The sequence below is a fragment of the Megachile rotundata genome, chromosome 3 (genome assembly GCF_050947335.1).
Source record: "Megachile rotundata isolate GNS110a chromosome 3, iyMegRotu1, whole genome shotgun sequence".
NCBI lineage: Eukaryota > Metazoa > Arthropoda > Insecta > Hymenoptera > Megachilidae > Megachile > Megachile rotundata.
This window is the reverse complement of record NC_134985.1, coordinates 935,001-950,000: the sequence shown is the minus strand read 5'-3', so window position 1 is coordinate 950,000 and position 15,000 is coordinate 935,001.

Sequence of the window (15,000 nt, the reverse complement as noted above, 5' to 3'; positions counted from 1 at the left end):
GAGACAGAGACAGAGACAGAGATAGAGACAGAGACAGAGACAGACACAGATACAGAGACAGAGACAGAGACAGAAGCAGAGACAGAGACAGAGACAGAGACGGAGGCAGAGACAGAGACAGAGACAGAGACAGAGACAGATACAGATACAGAGACAGAGACAGATACAGAGACAGAGACAGATGCAGAGACAGACACAGACACAGAGACAGAGACAGATACAGAGACAGAGACAGAGACAGAGACAGAGACAGAGACAGAGACAGAGACAGAGACAGATACAGATACAGAGACAGAGACAGATACAGAGACAGAGACAGATGCAGAGACAGACACAGAGACAGAGACAGATACAGAGACAGAGACAGAGACAGAGACAGAGACAGAGACAGAGGCAGAGGCAAAGGCAGAGGCAGAGACTGCGACAGAGACAGTGACGGCGAGAGAGACAGAGATAGAGACAGAGACAGAGACAGAGACAGAGACAGAGACGGAGACAGAGACAGAGACAGAGACAGAGACAGAGACAGACAGAGATAGAGACAGAGACAGAGACAGAGACAGAGACAGAGACAGAGACAGAGACAGAGACAGAGACAGAGACAGAGACAGAGACAGAGACAGAGACAGAGACAGAGACAGAGACAGAGACAGAGACAGAGACAGAGACAGAGACAGAGACAGAGACAGAGACGGAGACAGATACAGAGACAGAGAAAGAGACAGAGACAGAGACAGCGACGGAGACAGAAACAGAGACAGAGACAGAGAGGTCGAGAGAGACAGAGATAGAGACGGAGACAGAGACAGAGACAGAGACGGCGAGAGAGACAGAGACAGAGACAGAGACAGATACAGAGACAGAGACAGAGACAGAGACAGAGACAGAGACAGAGACAGAGACAGAGACAGAGACAGAGACAGAGACAGAGACAGAGACAGAGACAGAGACAGAGATAGAGACAGCGACAGCGACAGAGACAGAGACAGGGACAGAGAGAGAGACAGAGACAGAGACTGAGACAGAGACAGAGACAGAGATAGCGAGAGAGACAGAGATAGAGAGAGAGACAGAGATTGAGGCAGAGACAGAGACAGACAGAGACAGAGACAGAGACAGAGACAGAGACAGAGACAGAGACAGAGACGGAGACAGAGACAGAGACAGAGACAGAGACAGAGACAGAGACAGCGACAGCGACAGAGACAGGGACAGAGAGAGAGACAGAGACAGAGACTGAGACAGAGACAGAGACAGAGATAGCGAGAGAGACAGAGATAGAGACAGAGACAGAGACAGAGACTGAGACAGCGAGAGAGACAGAGACAGAGACAGAGACAGAGACAGAGACAGAGACAGAGACAGAGACAGAGACAAAGACAGAGGCAGAGACAGAGACGGCGAGAGAGACAGAGATAGAGACAGAGACAGAGACAGAGACAGAGATAGAGACAGAGACAGAGACAGACACAGATACAGAGACAGAGACAGAGACAGAAGCAGAGACAGAGACAGAGACAGAGACGGAGGCAGAGACAGAGACAGAGACAGAGACAGAGACAGATACAGATACAGAGACAGAGACAGATACAGAGACAGAGACAGATGCAGAGACAGACACAGACACAGAGACAGAGACAGATACAGAGACAGAGACAGAGACAGAGACAGAGACAGAGACAGAGACAGAGACAGAGACAGAGGCAGAGGCAAAGGCAGAGGCAGAGACTGCGACAGAGACAGTGACGGCGAGAGAGACAGAGATAGAGACAGAGACAGAGACAGAGACAGAGACAGAGACAGAGACGGAGACAGAGACAGAGACAGAGACAGAGACAGCGACAGCGACAGAGACAGGGACAGAGAGAGAGACAGACACAGAGACTGAGACAGAGACAGAGACAGAGATAGCGAGAGAGACAGATATAGAGACAGAGACAGAGATTGAGACAGAGACAGAGACAGACAGAGACAGAGACAGAGACAGAGACAGAGACAGAGACAGAGACAGAGACAGAGACAGAGACCGAGACAGAGACAGAGATAGAGACGGAGACGGAGACAGAGACAGAGACAGAGACAGAGACAGAGACAGAGACAGAGACGGAGACAGAGACAGAGACAGAGACAGAGACAGAGACAGAGACGGAGACGGAGAGAGAGACAGAGACAGAGACAGACACAGAGACAGAGACAGAGACAGAGACGGAGACGGAGACAGAGACAGAGACAGAGACAGAGACGGAGACAGAGACGGAGACAGAGACAGAGACAGAGACAGAGACAGAGACAGAGACAGAGAAAGAGACAGAGACAGAGACAGCGACAGCGACAGAGACAGAGACAGAAACAGAGACAGAGTCAGAGACAGACATAGAGACAGAGACAAAGGGCAGGGACTGAGGCAGAGACGGAGACAGATACAGAGACAGAGACTGAGACAGAGACAGAGACAGAGACAGAGACAGAGACAGAGACAGAGACAGAGATAGAGACAGAGACAGAGACAGAGACGGAGACAGAGACAGAGACGGAGACAGAGACAGAGAAAGAGACAGAGACAGAGACAGCGACAGAGACAGAAACAGAGACAGAGACAGAGACAGAGACAGAGACAGTGACAGAGACAGAGACAGAGACAGAGACGGCGCGAGAGACAGAGATAGAGACAGAGACAGAGACAGAGACAGATACGGCGAGAGAGACAGAGATAGAGACAGAGACAGAGACAGAGACGGAGACGGAGACAGAGACCGAGACAGAGACAGAGACAGAGACAGAGACAGAGACAGAGACAGAGACAGAGACAGAGACAGAGACAGAGACAGAGACAGAAACAGAGACAGAGACAGCGACAGAGACAGAGACAGAGACAGAGACAGAGACAGAGACAGAGACAGAGGCAGAGACAGAGACAGAGATAGAGACAGAGACAGAGACAGAGACGGAGACAGAGACAGAGACGGAGACAGAGACAGAGACAGAGAAAGAGACAGAGACAGAGACAGCGACGGAGACAGAAACAGAGACAGAGACAGAGAGGTCGAGAGAGACAGAGATAGAGACGGAGACAGAGACAGAGACAGAGACGGCGAGAGAGACAGAGACAGAGACAGAGACAGAGACAGACACAGAGACATAGACAGAGACAGAGACAGAGACAGATACAGATACAGAGACAGAGACAGAGACAGAGACAGAGGCAGCGACAGAGACAGAGACAGAGACAGAGACAGAGACAGAGACAGAGACAGAGACAGAGACGGAGACAGAGACAGAGACAGAGACAGAGACAGAGACAGAGACAGAGACAGCGACAGCGACAGAGACAGGGACAGAGAGAGAGACAGAGACGGAGACTGAGACAGAGACAGAGACAGAGATAGCGAGAGAGACAGAGATAGAGAGAGAGACAGGGATTGAGACAGAGACAGAGACAGACAGAGACAGAGACAGAGACAGAGACAGAGACAGAGACAGAGACAGAGACAGAGACAGAGACAGAGACAGAGACAGAGACAGAGACAGAGACAGAGACAGAGACAGAGACAGAGACAGAGGCAGAGGCAGAGGCAGAGACTGCGACAGAGACAGTGACGGCGAGAGAGACAGAAACAGAGACAGAAACAGAGACAGACATAGAGACAGAGACAGAGGCAGAGACATAGACAGAGACAGAGACTGCGACAGAGACAGAGACCGCGAGAGAGACAGAGATAGAGACGGAGACAGAGACAGAGACAGAGAGAGAGACAGAGACAGAGACAGAGACGGAGACAGAGACAGAGACAGAGACAGAGACAGAGACAGCGACAGCGACAGAGACAGGGACAGAGAGAGAGACAGAGACAGAGACTGAGACAGAGACAGAGACAGAGATAGCGAGAGAGACAGAGATAGAGAGAGAGACAGAGATTGAGACAGAGACAGAGACAGAGACAGACAGAGACAGAGACAGAGACAGAGACAGAGACAGAGACAGAGACAGAGACAGAGACAGAGACAGAGACAAAGACAGAGACAGAGACAGACACAGATACAGAGACAGAGACGGAGACAGAAGCAGAGACAGAGACAGAGACAGAGACGGAGGCAGAGACAGAGACAGAGACAGAGACACAGGCAGAGACAGAGACAGAGACAGAGACGGAGGCAGAGACAGAGACAGAGACAGAGACAGAGACAGCGGCAGAGGCAGAGAGGTCGAGAGAGACAGAGATAGAGACGGAGACAGAGACAGAGACAGAGACGGCGAGAGAGACAGAGACAGAGACAGAGACAGATACAGAGACAGAGACAGAGACAGAGACAGAGACAGAGACAGAGGCAGATACAGAGACAGAGACAGAGACAGAGACAGAGACAGAGACAGAGACAGATACAGAGGCAGAGGCAGAGGCAGAGACTGCGACTGAGACAGTGACGGCGAGAGAGACAGAGATAGAGACAGAGACAGAGACAGAGACAGAGACGGAGACAGAGACAGCGAGCGAGACAGAGACAGAGACAGCGACAGAGACAGGGACAGAGAGAGAGACAGAGACGGAGACTGAGACAGAGACAGAGATAGCGAGAGAGACAGAGATAGAGACAGAGACAGAGGCAGAGACAGAGGCAGAGACAGAGGCAGAGGCAGAGACAGAGACAGAGACAGAGACAGAGACAGGGACGGAGACAGAGACAGAGACCGCGATAGAGACAGAGACAGAGACAGAGGCAGAGGCAGAGGCAGAGGCAGAGACTGCGACAGAGACAGTGACGGCGAGAGAGACAGAAACAGAGACAGAAGCAGAGACAGACATAGAGACAGAGACAGAGGCAGGGACAGGGGCAGAGACGGAGACAGAGACAGAGACTGCGACAGAGACAGAGACAGCGAGAGAGACAGAGATAGAGACAGAGACAGAGACAGAGACAGAGACAGAGACAGAGAGAGAGACAGAGACAGAGACAGAGAAAGAGACAGAGACAGACATAGAGACTGAGACAAAGGGCAGGGACAGAGGCAGAGACAGAGACAGATACAGAGACAGAGACTGAGACAGAGACAGAGACAGAGACAGAGACAGAGACAGAGACAGAGACTCCGACAGAGACAGAGACAGCGAGAGAGACAGAGATAGAGACAGAGACAGAGACAGAGACAGAGACAGGGACAGAGACAGAGACAGAGACAGAAACAGAGACAGAAACAGAGACAGACATAGAGACAGAGACAGTGGCAGGGACAGAGGCAGAGACAGAGACAGAGACAGAGACAGAGACAGAGACAGAGACAGAGACAGCGACAGCAACAGAGTCAGGGACAGAGAGAGAGACAGAGATAGAGACAGAGACAGAGACAGAGACAGAGACAGAGACAGAGACAGAGACAGAGACAGAGACAGAGACAGAGACAGAGACAGAGACAGAGACAGAGACAGAGCCAGAGGTGGAAACAGAGACAGAGACAGCGAGAGAGATAGAGATAGAGGCAGAGACAGAGACAGAGACAGAGATAGAGGCAGCGGCAGAGGCAGAGAGTGCGACAGAGACAGTGACGGCGAGAGAGACAGAGACAGAGACAGCGACAGAGACAGAGACAGGGACGGAGGCAGAGACAGAGACCGAGATAGAGACAGAGACAGAGACAGAGACAGAGGCAGAGGCAGAGGCAGAGGCAGAGACTGCGACAGAGACAGTGACGGCGAGAGAGACAGAGATAGAGACAGAGACAGAGACAGAGACAGAGATAGAGACAGAGACAGAGACAGAGACAGAGACAGACACAGAGACAGAGACAGAGACAGAGACGGAGACGGAGACAGAGACAGAGACAGAGACAGAGACGGAGACAGAGACGGAGACAGAGACAGAGACAGAGACAGAGACAGAGACAGAGACAGAGAAAGAGACAGAGACAGAGACAGCGACAGCGACAGAGACAGAGACAGAAACAGAGACAGAGTCAGAGACAGACATAGAGACAGAGACAAAGGGCAGGGACTGAGGCAGAGACGGAGACAGATACAGAGACAGAGACTGAGACAGAGACAGAGACAGAGACAGAGACAGAGACAGAGACAGAGATAGAGACAGAGACAGAGACAGAGACGGAGACAGAGACAGAGACGGAGACAGAGACAGAGAAAGAGACAGAGACAGAGACAGCGACAGAGACAGAAACAGAGACAGAGACAGAGACAGAGACAGAGACAGTGACAGAGACAGAGACAGAGACAGAGACGGCGCGAGAGACAGAGATAGAGACAGAGACAGAGACAGAGACAGATACGGCGAGAGAGACAGAGATAGAGACAGAGACAGGGACAGAGACGGAGACGGAGACAGAGACCGAGACAGAGACAGAGACAGAGACAGAGACAGAGACAGAGACAGAGACAGAGACAGAGACAGAGACAGAGACAGAGACAGAGACAGAAACAGAGACAGAGACAGCGACAGAGACAGAGACAGAGACAGAGACAGAGACAGAGACAGAGACAGAGACAGAGGCAGAGACAGAGACAGAGATAGAGACAGAGACAGAGACAGAGACGGAGACAGAGACAGAGACGGAGACAGAGACAGAGACAGAGAAAGAGACAGAGACAGAGACAGCGACGGAGACAGAAACAGAGACAGAGACAGAGAGGTCGAGAGAGACAGAGATAGAGACGGAGACAGAGACAGAGACAGAGACGGCGAGAGAGACAGAGACAGAGACAGAGACAGAGACAGACACAGAGACAGAGACAGAGACAGAGACAGAGACAGATACAGATACAGAGACAGAGACAGAGACAGAGACAGAGACAGGGACAGAGACAGAGACAGAGACAGAGAAAGAGACAGAGACAGAGACAGAGACAGAGACAGAGGCAGCGACAGAGACAGAGACAGAGACAGAGACAGAGACAGAGACAGAGACAGAGACAGAGACGGAGACAGAGACAGAGACAGAGACAGAGACAGAGACAGAGACAGAGACAGCGACAGCGACAGAGACAGGGACAGAGAGAGAGACAGAGACGGAGACTGAGACAGAGACAGAGACAGAGATAGCGAGAGAGACAGAGATAGAGAGAGAGACAGAGATTGAGACAGAGACAGAGACAGACAGAGACAGAGACAGAGACAGAGACAGAGACAGAGACAGAGACAGAGACAGAGACAGAGACAGAGACAGAGACAGAGACAGAGACAGAGACAGAGACAGAGACAGAGACAGAGACAGAGACAGAGACAGAGACAGAGACAGAGGCAGAGGCAGAGGCAGAGACTGCGACAGAGACAGTGACGGCGAGAGAGACAGAAACAGAGACAGAAACAGAGACAGACATAGAGACAGAGACAGAGGCAGAGACATAGACAGAGACAGAGACTGCGACAGAGACAGAGACCGCGAGAGAGACAGAGATAGAGACGGAGACAGAGACAGAGACAGAGAGAGAGACAGAGACAGAGACAGAGACGGAGACAGAGACAGAGACAGAGACAGAGACAGAGACAGCGACAGCGACAGAGACAGGGACAGAGAGAGAGACAGAGACTGAGACAGAGACAGAGACAGAGATAGCGAGAGAGACAGAGATAGAGAGAGAGACAGAGATTGAGACAGAGACAGAGACAGACAGAGACAGAGACAGAGACAGAGACAGAGACAGAGACAGAGACAGAGACAGAGACAGAGACAGAGACAGAGACAGAGACAGAGACAGAGACAGAGACAGAGACAGAGACAAAGACAGAGACAGAGACAGACACAGATACAGAGACAGAGACGGAGACAGAAGCAGAGACAGAGACAGAGACAGAGACGGAGGCAGAGACAGAGACAGAGACAGAGACACAGGCAGAGACAGAGACAGAGACAGAGACGGAGGCAGAGACAGAGACGGAGACAGAGACAGAGACAGCGGCAGAGGCAGAGAGGTCGAGAGAGACAGAGATAGAGACGGAGACAGAGACAGAGACAGAGACGGCGAGAGAGACAGAGACAGAGACAGAGACAGATACAGAGACAGAGACAGAGACAGAGACAGAGACAGAGACAGAGGCAGATACAGAGACAGAGACAGAGACAGAGACAGAGACAGAGACAGAGACAGAGACAGATACAGAGGCAGAGGCAGAGGCAGAGACTGCGACTGAGACAGTGACGGCGAGAGAGACAGAGATAGAGACAGAGACAGAGACAGAGACAGAGACGGAGACAGAGACAGCGAGCGAGACAGAGACAGAGACAGCGACAGAGACAGGGACAGAGAGAGAGACAGAGACGGAGACTGAGACAGAGACAGAGATAGCGAGAGAGACAGAGATAGAGACAGAGACAGAGGCAGAGACAGAGGCAGAGACAGAGGCAGAGGCAGAGACAGAGACAGAGACAGAGACAGGGACGGAGACAGAGACAGAGACCGCGATAGAGACAGAGACAGAGACAGAGGCAGAGGCAGAGGCAGAGGCAGAGACTGCGACAGAGACAGTGACGGCGAGAGAGACAGAAACAGAGACAGAAGCAGAGACAGACATAGAGACAGAGACAGAGGCAGGGACAGGGGCAGAGACGGAGACAGAGACAGAGACTGCGACAGAGACAGAGACAGCGAGAGAGACAGAGATAGAGACAGAGACAGAGACAGAGACAGAGACAGAGACAGAGAGAGAGACAGAGACAGAGACAGAGAAAGAGACAGAGACAGACATAGAGACTGAGACAAAGGGCAGGGACAGAGGCAGAGACAGAGACAGATACAGAGACAGAGACTGAGACAGAGACAGAGACAGAGACAGAGACAGAGACAGAGACAGAGACAGAGACTCCGACAGAGACAGAGACAGCGAGAGAGACAGAGATAGAGACAGAGACAGAGACAGAGACAGAGACAGGGACAGAGACAGAGACAGAGACAGAAACAGAGACAGAAACAGAGACAGACATAGAGACAGAGACAGTGGCAGGGACAGAGGCAGAGACAGAGACAGAGACAGAGACAGAGACAGAGACAGAGACAGAGACAGCGACAGCGACAGAGTCAGGGACAGAGAGAGAGACAGAGATAGAGACAGAGACAGAGACAGAGACAGAGACAGAGACAGAGACAGAGACAGAGACAGAGACAGAGACAGAGACAGAGACAGAGACAGAGACAGAGACAGAGACAGAGACAGAGACAGAGACAGATACAGAGACAGAGACAGATACAGAGACAGAGACAGAGACGGAGACAGAGACAGAGACAGAGACAGAGATAGAGACAGAGACAGAGACAGAGATTGAGACAGAGACAGAGACAGACAGAGACAGAGACAGAGACAGAGACAGAGACAGAGACAGAGACAGAGACAGAGACAGAGACAGAGACAGAGACAGAGACAGAGACAGAGACAGAGACGGTGTGAGAGACAGAGATAGAGACAGAGACAGAGACAGAGAGGTCGAGAGAGACAGAGATAGAGACGGAGACAGAGACAGAGACAGAGGCAGAGGCAGAGACTGCGACAGAGACAGTGACGGCGAGAGAGACAGAGATAGAGACAGAGACAGAGACAGAGGCAGAGGCAGAGGCAGAGGCAGAGACTGCGGCAGAGACAGTGACGGCGAGAGAGACAGAAACAGAGACAGAAACAGAGACAGACATAGAGACAGAGACAGATGCACGGACAGGGGCAGAGACAGAGACAGAGACAGAGACTGCGACAGAGACAGAGACAGCGAGAGAGACAGAGATAGAGACAGAGACAGAGACAGAGACAGAGACAGAGACAGAGACGGAGACAGAGACAGAGACAGAGACAGAGACAGAGACAGAGACAGAGACAGAGACAGAGACAGAGACAGAGACAGAGACAGAGACAGAGACAGAGACAGAGACAGCGACAGAGACAGAGACATAGACAGAGACAGAGCCAGAGGTGGAAACAGAGACAGAGACAGCGAGAGAGATAGAGATAGAGGCAGAGACAGAGACAGAGACAGAGATAGAGGCAGCGGCAGAGGCAGAGACTGCGACAGAGACAGTGACGGCGAGAGAGACAGAGACAGAGACAGCGACAGAGACAGAGACAGGGACGGAGGCAGAGACAGAGACCGAGATAGAGACAGAGACAGAGACAGAGACAGAGGCAGAGGCAGAGGCAGAGGCAGAGACTGCGACAGAGACAGTGACGGCGAGAGAGACAGAGATAGAGACAGAGACAGAGACAGAGACAGAGATAGAGACAGAGACAGAGACAGACACAGATACAGAGACAGAGACAGAGACAGAGACAGAGGCAGGGACAGAGGCAGAGACAGAGACAGAGACAGAGACAGAGACAGAGACAGCGACAGAGACAGAGACCGCGAGAGAGACAGAGATAGAGACAGAGACAGAGACAGAGACAGCGAGAGAGACAGAGATAGAGACAGAGACAGAGACAGAGACAGAGACAGAGACAGAGACTGCGACGGAGACAGAGACCGCGAGAGAGACAGAGATAGAGACAGAGACTGAGACAGAGACTGAGACAGCGAGAGAGACAGAGACAGAGACAGAGACAGAGACAGAGACAGAGACAGAGACAAACACAGAGGCAGAGACAGAGACGGCGAGAGAGACAGAGATAGAGACAGAGACAGAGACAGCGACAGCGACAGAGACAGGGACAGAGAGAGAGACAGAGACAGGGACTGAGACAGAGACAGAGACAGAGATAGCGAGAGAGACAGAGATAGTGACAGAGACAGAGATTGATACAGAGACAGAGACAGACAGAGACAGAGACAGAGACAGAGACAGAGACAGAGACAGAGACAGAGACAGAGACAGAGACAGAGACAGAGACAGGGACAGAGACAGAGACAGAGACAGAAACAGAGACAGAAACAGAGACAGACATAGAGACAGAGACAGTGGCAGGGACAGAGGCAGAGACAGAGACAGAGACAGAGACAGAGACAGAGACAGAGACAGAGACAGAGACAGCGACAGCGACAGAGTCAGGGACAGAGAGAGAGACAGAGATAGAGACAGAGACAGAGACAGAGACAGAGACAGAGACAGAGACAGAGACAGAGACAGAGACAGAGACAGAGACAGAGACAGAGACAGAGACAGAGACAGAGACAGAGACAGAGACAGAGACAGAGACAGAGACAGAGACAGAGACAGAGACAGAGACAGAGACAGAGACAGAGACAGAGACAGATACAGAGACAGAGACAGATACAGAGACAGAGACAGAGACGGAGACAGAGACAGAGACAGAGACAGAGATAGAGACAGAGACAGAGACAGAGATTGAGACAGAGACAGAGACAGACAGAGACAGAGACAGAGACAGAGACAGAGACAGAGACAGAGACAGAGACAGAGACAGAGACAGAGACAGAGACAGAGACAGAGACAGAGACGGTGTGAGAGACAGAGATAGAGACAGAGACAGAGACAGAGACAGAGACAGAGAGGTCGAGAGAGACAGAGATAGAGACGGAGACAGAGACAGAGACAGAGGCAGAGGCAGAGACTGCGACAGAGACAGTGACGGCGAGAGAGACAGAGATAGAGACAGAGACAGAGACAGAGGCAGAGGCAGAGGCAGAGGCAGAGACTGCGGCAGAGACAGTGACGGCGAGAGAGACAGAAACAGAGACAGAAACAGAGACAGACATAGAGACAGAGACAGATGCACGGACAGGGGCAGAGACAGAGACAGAGACAGAGACTGCGACAGAGACAGAGACAGCGAGAGAGACAGAGATAGAGACAGAGACAGAGACAGAGACAGAGACAGAGACAGAGACGGAGACAGAGACAGAGACAGAGACAGAGACAGAGACAGAGACAGAGACAGAGACAGAGACAGAGACAGAGACAGAGACAGAGACAGAGACAGAGACAGAGACAGAGACAGAGACAGAGACAGAGACAGCGACAGAGACAGAGACATAGACAGAGACAGAGCCAGAGGTGGAAACAGAGACAGAGACAGCGAGAGAGATAGAGATAGAGGCAGAGACAGAGACAGAGACAGAGATAGAGGCAGCGGCAGAGGCAGAGACTGCGACAGAGACAGTGACGGCGAGAGAGACAGAGACAGAGACAGCGACAGATACAGAGACAGGGACGGAGGCAGAGACAGAGACCGAGATAGAGACAGAGACAGAGACAGAGACAGAGGCAGAGGCAGAGGCAGAGGCAGAGACTGCGACGGAGACAGTGACGGCGAGAGAGACAGAGATAGAGACAGAGACAGAGACAGAGACAGAGATAGAGACAGAGACAGAGACAGACACAGATACAGAGACAGAGGCAGGGACAGAGGAAGAGACAGAGACAGAGACAGAGACAGAGACAGAGACAGCGACAGAGACAGAGACCGCGAGAGAGACAGAGATAGAGACAGAGACAGAGACAGAGACAGCGAGAGAGACAGAGATAGAGACAGAGACAGAGACAGAGACAGAGACAGAGACAGAGACTGCGACAGAGACAGAGACCGCGAGAGAGACAGAGATAGAGACAGAGACTGAGACAGAGACTGAGACAGCGAGAGAGACAGAGACAGAGACAGAGACAGAGACAGAGACAGAGACAGAGACAAACACAGAGGCAGAGACAGAGACGGCGAGAGAGACAGAGATAGAGACAGAGACAGAGACAGAGACAGAGATAGAGACAGAGACAGAGACAGACACAGGTACAGAGACAGGGACAGAGACAGAAGCAGAGACAGAGACAGAGACAGAGACGGAGGCAGAGACAGAGACAGAAACAGAGACAGAGACAGAGACAGAGACAGAGACAGAGACAGAGACAGATACAGATACAGAGACAGAGACAGATACAGAGACAGAGACAGATACAGAGACAGATACAGAGACAGAGACAGATACAGAGACAGAGACAGAGACAGAGACAGAGACAGAGACAGAGACAGAGGCAGAGGCAGAGGCAGAGACTGCGACAGAGACAGTGACGGCGAGAGAGACAGAGATAGAGACAGAGACAGAGACAGAGACAGAGACAGAGACAGCGAGAGAGACAGAGACAGAGACAGAGACAGAGACAGAGACAGAGACAGCGACAGCGACAGAGACAGGGACAGAGAGAGAGACAGAGACAGAGACTGAGACAGAGACAGAGACAGAGATAGCGAGAGAGACAGAGATAGTGACAGAGACAGAGATTGATACAGAGACAGAGACAGACAGAGACAGAAACAGAGACAGAGACAGAGACAGAGACAGAGACAGAGACAGAGACAGAGACAGGGACAGAGACAGAGACAGAGACAGCGAGGGAGACAGAGATAGAGACAGAGACAGAGACAGAGACAGAGACAGAGACTGCGACAGAGACAGAGACCGCGAGAGAGACAGAGATAGAGACAGAGACAGAGACAGAGACTGAGACAGCGAGAGAGACAGAGACAGAGACAGAGACAGAGACAGAGACAGAGAAAGAGACAGAGACAGACATAGAGACTGAGACAAAGGGCAGGGACAGAGGCAGAGACAGAGACAGATACAGAGACAGAGACTGAGACAGAGACAGAGACAGAGACAGAGACAGAGACAGAGACTCCGACAGAGACAGAGACAGCGAGAGAGACAGAGATAGAGACAGAGACAGAGACAGAGACAGAGACAGGGACAGAGACAGAGACAGAGACAGAAACAGAGACAGAAACAGAGACAGACATAGAGACAGAGACAGTGGCAGGGACAGAGGCAGAGACAGAGACAGAGACAGAGACAGAGACAGAGACAGAGACAGAGACAGAGACAGCGACAGCGACAGAGTCAGGGACAGAGAGAGAGACAGAGATAGAGACAGAGACAGAGACAGAGACAGAGACAGAGACAGAGACAGAGGCAGAGACAGAGGCAGAGACAGAGACAGAGACAGAGACGGAGGCAGAGGCAGAGACAGAGACAGAGACAGAGACAGCGGCAGAGGCAGAGAGGTCGAGAGAGACAGAGATAGAGACGGAGACAGAGACAGAGACAGAGACGGCGAGAGAGACAGAGACAGAGACAGAGACAGAGACAGATACAGAGACAGAGACAGAGACAGAGGCAGGGACAGAGGCAGAGACAGAGACAGAGACAGAGACAGCGACAGAGACAGAGACCGCGAGAGAGACAGAGATAGAGGCAGAGACAGAGACAGAGACAGCGAGAGAGACAGAGATAGAGACACAGACAGAGACAGAGACAGAGACAGAGACAGAGACAGAGACAGAGACTGCGACAGAGACAGAGACCGCGAGAGAGAGAGAGATAGAGACAGAGACAGAGACGGAGACTGAGACAGCGAGAGAGACAGAGACAGAGACAGAGACAGAGACAGAGACAGAGACAAAGACAGAGGCAGAGACAGAGACGGCGAGAGAGACAGAGATAGACACAGAGACAGAGACAGAGACAGAGATAGAGACAGAGACAGACACAGATACAGAGACAGAGACAGAGACAGAAGCAGAGACAGAGACAGAGACAGAGACGGAGGCAGAGACAGAGACAGAGACAGAGACAGAGACAGAGACAGAGACAGAGACATATACAGATACAGAGACAGAGACAGAGACAGAGACAGAGACAGAGACAGAGACAGAGACATATACAGATACAGAGACAGAGACAGAGACAGAGACAGAGACATGGACAGGGACAGAGGCAGAGGTAAAAGCAGAGACAGAGACAGCGAGAGAGATAGAGATAGAGGCAGAGACAGAGACAGAGTCAGAGATAGAGGCAGCGGCAGAGGCAGAGACTGCGACAGAGACAGTGACGGCGAGAGAGACAGAGATAGAGACAGCGACAGAGACAGAGACAGGGACGGAGACAGAGACAGAAACCGAGATAGAGACAGAGACAGAGACAGAGGTAGACGCAGAGGCAAAGGCAGAGGCAGAGACTGCGACAGAGACAGTGACGGCGAGAGGGACAGAAACAGAGACAGAAACAGAGGCAGACATAGAGACAGAGACAGCGGCAGGGACAGAGGCAGAGACAGAGACAGAGACAGAGAC